Source organism: Psittacula echo (assembly GCF_963264785.1).
Source record: "Psittacula echo genome assembly, chromosome: 25".
In the NCBI taxonomy this organism is placed as follows: domain Eukaryota; kingdom Metazoa; phylum Chordata; class Aves; order Psittaciformes; family Psittacidae; genus Psittacula; species Psittacula echo.
The window spans coordinates 5999357-6005975 of record NC_137760.1 but is presented as its reverse complement, the minus strand read 5'-3'; positions in this window follow the sequence as shown (position 1 = coordinate 6005975).

The window sequence follows — 6619 nt, the reverse complement described above, 5'->3', positions numbered from 1 at the left end:
CCGATGCTAATGATGGCTGGGGTTGCATTAGCACGACTGCCTTTGGTTAGCGGGCAGAAATCTGCTGAAGCAGAGGCTTTTGTCAAACTCAGGCCAAAACACATCTGTGAATAATTGAACAATATTCATGGCAGAGGAATCAGCAGTTTATTGCTGGCTTCCTCTGCAGCCTGGGAGAAAAGGGAATGGCTTTTGGAGAGCTCCAACTCCAGAGCTGGTCAGAAGTGGGATAATGAGATGTGCAAAGGTGATGCTGAGACCTCCCAGGCTCATGCATGAAGAGATCCCCATCGTTTCCACTGTGCAATCGTCAGGACCTATGAGTCCTATGATGGGAGAGAAAGCCAAGAGGAGGAGAACAGTGGAGGGGAAAAGGTGACAGTTTTAATAGCAGCTTTTGAATCCTGCATCATTTTTCTCCCCTTGAAAGGTCACAGACAGGCAGCCCTATTAACAAGGGCCTTTGGTGGGGAAAATTGGCTTGTGAGAGGGTGATTTCCAAGAGTGACATTCTATTGATTGCATTGACTGCCCACTAGTGTCATTTAGAGACTGTCAGGCTGCCACCCTGTTCCCAGCACACAACCCCCAGGGCTGCCCAGCCCCACTCTGCTTCTTCACAGGATGCTGGGGGATAACACAAAAAGTAACTGGAAAATTGCTGGGAAAATAAAGGAGGAGGCATGGGACAGAGCAGGGCTCTAATGTGATCAGCTAAATCCAGATTCGTCTTCCCCTCCATTGCAATCCATGGAGCTGCTGCGAGGGCTGGAACAGCTCTGCTCTGGAGCCAGGCTGAGAAAGCTGGGCTGGTTCAGGCTGGAGAAGAGAAGGCTCCTGAAGGGGAGACCTTAGAGCAGCTTCAGTGCCTAAAGGGGCTACAGGAAACCTGGAGAGGCGCTTTGGACAACGGCCCATAGTGATGGGACAAGGGGGAATGGCTTTAACCTGCAGAGGGGAGGTTGAGATGAGCTCTTAGGCACAAGTTCTTCTTTAAGGTCCCTTCATCCCAAACCATTCCATGATTCTATGATTCTGTGCTGGCAGGACAGTTCCAGGTGCACAGAGCGGCCTGAACCCATCAGCCACAAGGTCAAGGGCAGCACAACAATGCTCATCTTTTAAAACCACACCAGCCTACCCACACAGACACCTTGGCAAGCCTGAAGGTCAAGCAAAGTGGGAAACCAAAGTTATCGCTGCAACAAAAGCACTGGGAGGGGATGCAAAGGGTTTGCAGCATCTTACAAAAAAAAAAAAAAAAAAAAAACAACCACAAAAAAAAACTGGCAGAAGAGAAACATTTCTTCCTTGAAAGAATCCCTGCTCTCATTTTCAAAAGATCTTGACCTACAAAGCAGCATCAGTGAAACTCTTTGATTGTTTCTTGCTGGCTTTTAGCTGCTAAAAAATAAATCACAGCTTCTGCTTTTCCAGCTGGCAGCTTTGGCGCTGTTCCTTGGCAAAGCCACTTCCCCTCCAGCCACATACACCAGTTCCCACCACCTTCAGCACCACCACAGAGCACGCATCACACAAGGTTGGGAATCTGCAGTAATAACAGCATGAACAGCAGTAAATCTTTGCTCCCATGTTCAAAGCTGACACTTCTGCAAACTCAAGTTTCGTTTTGTCCCCTGAACAGCCCTGTTTATAAATAAAAACATCCCAACCTCTCCATCCTCTTGTTGGCTCTATCTGAGGCTACACAACAATAGAACAAAGCCCAAAGAAACAAACAGCAACTTTGCAAAGAGCAGCAGTGAAGGAGGATGCTGCAATGTTCAGTTGCCCAGGAGAGCAATCACTGGGAACCCCACCAGCACCAGCAGTTCAATGTCCCAACCTTGCAGGAATTGATACGCTTGAGGAAAATCTATTTTCCACGCCCAAATCCAGCCCAGCACACCATTAGCACGATCATCTTTAACCAGGACCATTCTCACGGAGTGTTAGCTCTTTAATTTTTTTCTGAAGCTTCATTCCATTAGCATGTCCACTCGCACTAAAGCAAGCTCCTTCCTCCCAGTGATATCTGCGGTGCTCCCAGCAATGAGCTGGAGCAGCAGCGGAGCTGGCTGAGAAGGTACAAGAGCAGAGAGATAAGGCAGAAAGGAGCTCGCATCCTCTCCCCAAGCAGGGCTCTACTTCCTCACACATCCAGGGAGACAGCCATCACCTTTCTGACTGGCAGCAGATCCCCCAAAGGAGATCTGCACATCCCTGGAGTGGGGCTGGACCAGTCTCTGTCATCCCAGAGAAGGACCCACAGGCAGCTCCCTTGACCAGCAGAACCACAGCAAGCTCACTCCAAGAAAGCATCTGCCTCCACGCTTGCTGCCAGTTTTCCTGGCTGATTTGCAAGCTATGGCACAGCAAGGCATGATCATGATGCGCTCAGCTACCAGAAAAGCAGGGAGATGCAGGGGCTGGCAGATTGAAGAATGGCTCATGCCAGATGCAGGGGAGGCTGTGGGGACCCAGGGCCCTGCTCCTCAGGGCTGGCATTGCCAAGCAAACATCCCCAGTGTGGTCCCCGAGGGAGCAGCCCAGCTCCCCAATTGCCAGCAAATGCATCCAAGGATTAGCAAGCGATCAGGAAGTGCTTTGGAAGTGTGAAGTGCAACAGAAGCGATAATTATTGAATAAGCAAGAGTAATGATGAAAAGCAAACAGGACGGAGCAGCCAGGATCAGGTCTGGAGGCTTACCAAAGGGTGAACAGGTTTAGGGAGGCTGTGCTGACCCTCCCCATCACTTCTGTCCTCCCCTATTCGCCTGGTCCTTCAGGTTCCACAGCCCAGACCCTGCCACGATCAGTACTCTGTTAAAATGGGAATAATCCCAGAAGAGGCACATTGGTGATGCCCGTGGGACCCCACTGGGGGTGGGGAGCAAAGAGCTGAGCCCATGGGATGCAGGGCTGGGGGTCATGGGGGTTTTCAGAAGGTACTGGCATTGATATCAATACTGTTGCCAACCAGCAGCATCCTCAATAGTTTTGGGCACACCCCAAAGCCATCGCTGCTCCCTGGGGGCCCAGCAAAGCACCCACCCCAGCTCCTGCTGCAGCAGGGCAGAGGGAAGGAATTGCGATCCCCTTTCCTAGCTCCCTGCAGCATTAGGGAAGGCACAAAAAGCAGGAGGGGAGTGACACACGAGGCTCCATCTGCTCCTACAAATGGCTCCCAAGTGAAGAGCCTGGGAATGTTTCTGCAGGATCCCTAAATACTTGGAGATGCACTGAGCTGCTTAATTGGGATGAAGCTGTCACCAAATCCCAGTGCTGCTGGAAGGGGCCCCACACACAGTGTGCAGCCATGCTGGAGCTTTCACCTTGCTTACAAGTTGCTGAGATTCAAGAGCCAAAAAACCTCCCTGTGAGGCTTCCTGCACTGCTGCTCCAATTCCTTTCCAGACTGGGAATTGCATGGCCAGGAGGAGTTTATTCTCCAGCCCACAGGACATTGCAATTCTTCCTCTGTTTGTGCTTGTAGCAGTGGCTGCAGCTGATGCCCATCACACATGGCTGTCCCACTCCCCTTGCTGCAGTGAGGAGGGAGAAGGGCTGTGTGCAGTGATGGCGGCCTGACCTTTTCTGGAAAATGAAGAGGCTGGAGCTGCCACCTTGTCTTTGTGGGAAAAATCATCTTCAGTGCATGGAACTAATCAGAGTAAACATAAAATTATCATGTTCCAGCCAGATTTGACGTGCTCCCCACCTCCAGAAGGATGCTTTCCCATCTCCAGCATCCAGCCTTGGCTGGGTGCTGCCATATGGATTAGATTCTTTTCCTGGAACTTGTTCTATAACACATGCATAAACCGAGTTATTTTCACTTGGGTCCAAAAGCTGCCATTGCTCCCTGTTCCCCTTTGAACTATCCTCTTTATCCAGCTTATTTACAGACATAATCACAGCCTATTGATTTTCTGACAGCTGTCTGTGGAGATGTTAACTGTTTCACAGAACCACGCTCAGTTCCACAGCAGAGGTTTCCATGGACATTGGCAGCCCCAGGAAGGCAGCTGACGCAAAGAATAATCACATTTTCTGCTGGCACTAACATAACCGGATGCTCCTGGAGCCAGGGATGCATGAGGAGGGGCGCAGGAATTGGCATCAGCAGGGACTGTGTCTGTCCCCTCCTCCAAGCAAAGGGCAAAATTGCTAGAGGTGGATGGAGACCTGCTGAGATGGTGACGCAAAGGATTCACTGCAGAACAGTTCCCACATGAGCTTCCAGGAGACATTGTTGGCTTCTGTCACACAACACATCAGCTGCTGGATTCTGCCTGGAAAAGTCTTATCCAGAGCATCAAGCAGGTTTGTTCACTCACATTTTCCCCCTCCACATGGCGCCAGTAGAAATATCAGGGACTCATGGGGAACTTTGACACATGCTTCCAGACTGGACAAGTGAAAGCAATGGCAGCTTTAATGGAATACAGACCTGAGGGGGGAAATTAAATCAACTCAGTATCGAAAGTCTCTTTTTCCAGAATTAGGATTCAAGTGAAAACACATTTAAATAGCAACACATTCCAAGTGATGCATAAAACCACAATGAATTCCTGTGCGTAGGAAGGGAGAAGAAAAAACAAGCCCCAAACCCAATGTTCTTTCTCCAATCAGAGCTGGTGGCTCAGAGTCAGCAGTGGAGCTGTGAACCCAGCAGGAAAACCAGAGTGCCCAGTCAAGAGGCCAGATACCAGGGTGATGGATGGGCAGGGACAGAAGGTGTTTCCATGAGCAGGCAGCTCTGCCTTCCCACAGGCTGCCCAGCTCTTCCTACCTCTCCGGGGACATCCAGCAACTGTTGGCTGTATCAAGGAGCTGCTGCTCCATTGTCCCCAGGCAGGGACGGTGCCTGAAGCTGCCTTCCTTCAGCGCTGTCTGCTTGGCTCTTTGGGGAGAATCTGAGAAGTGGCAATGGGTTTAGAAACCTTAAATCAGGACGGCAGGTCAGAGTAGATGAAGTTGCTGATGGCACATGCTGGGAGATCAGAATGGATGCTCAGGTCACAGCTCTGCAGAGCTGCTCTGACCCATTTGCAGGAGGAAAAGCTTCATGCAAAGGGCCCATTGGATGTTCACTGCTCACTTAACTCCTCCAAGCCTGGCTTGTTCCCAGCATCCCAACTCCTTTCTGCTTCACAGGAGCAGAGACACCCCAAAGCCTCCAAATGCGCCTCCACAGCACCATTCCCACACCCTGCTCCATCCAGGCACCCCCAAATCTTCGCCTTGTACAAACTGGGTGGGTTTCCAATTTCCCCTGCCCTCATCACTGCCTTGACTGCAGCAGAGCAGCTAAAACAACCCAAAAAGCAGAGCAAATATCCACAGAAAGGGACCACCAAAGAGCTGTCCCACCAGCCCAGGCTTCAAAGGCAGCCTAATGAGAGCCTTTGGCCGATCACCCTCCAGGGAAGCGTATTCCTCTGCGGCTTCCCCCTTTCCCTACCTGCAGCAAAGGGAAGCACAAGCTGCACTGCCAGAAACACATCTCACCTTGTGAGAGCCTTTCAAATCACTGCTGGCTTTTCCCCAGGCGCTGGTGCATCACTCCCCTCCCTGACAGCACCTATGCAGGGATGCATCCTGCACCCTCCTGGTGCCACCCAGCTCTGATCCACCCCCAAAGCCTGAGCAAAACTCTTCCTCATGTCAGAAGAAGCCCAGTGATAAACAGTGAGCAGCAGCAGCAACAGAGCAGCCCCAGTACAACTGTGTATTGATCAGCTGTGTTACAGCCGTGCTGATTGCCTCTTACTGATACAGAGCCACAGGGATGCCCACTTAGCTCAAGCAGAGGCAACAGGTCAGGAAGGGAGGCTGGGAATCACTCAGCACCCCTTACAGCAGCTCCCAGTACCTAAAGGGGCTACAGGAAACCTGGAGAGGGGCTTGGGACAAGGGCCTGTAGGGACAGGCCGAGGGGAATGGCTTTAACCTGCCAGAGGGGAGACTGAGATGAGCTCTGAGGCAGAAGCTCTGCCCTGTGAGGGTGCTGAGGCACAGGGTGCCCAGATTGCACAGCATCCCTGGGAAAGATGTGCCCAGGGGAACCCCACACCAGTGGGACAAGGAGCAAAGGGAAAAATACCATTGCAAAAGCACTTTTCCCACCCACATTCCAGCAGTGAAAGGGAAACCTCAGCAATGAGGCTGTTAACTTGTTCCCAAATGATGTTCACCAGCCAAAAACACACCCATCAGATACATATCCTTAATCCAAGTGAGCAGCAGATGCAGGATGCTCCCACAGCAGGACCTGGGATATACACAAAAGCCAACACCCCATCAGTTCACCCCATCTCTCAGCAGAGCAGTCCTGGGTTATACCAAGCAATAGTATATTGCTCCTTTTTTGCTTCCAGCAGGTCATAACAACTAGCAACCATTAAACTCATCAGCCCCAGTAAAAACAGAAGTGTGGGGGGACCCAGCAAAGGCAGTAATTGAAGCCAAATAATGAATATTTAACTCTCTTAAGTAAAGTTTAATTGAGTTATCTTATAGCTGAGGCTTTTTGCAGTATTACTGTGACTTTCAAGCACATTAAGATGAGAAAAAACACAGAAACAACCTTGCCGGAGACATGGGGCTCTCTCCT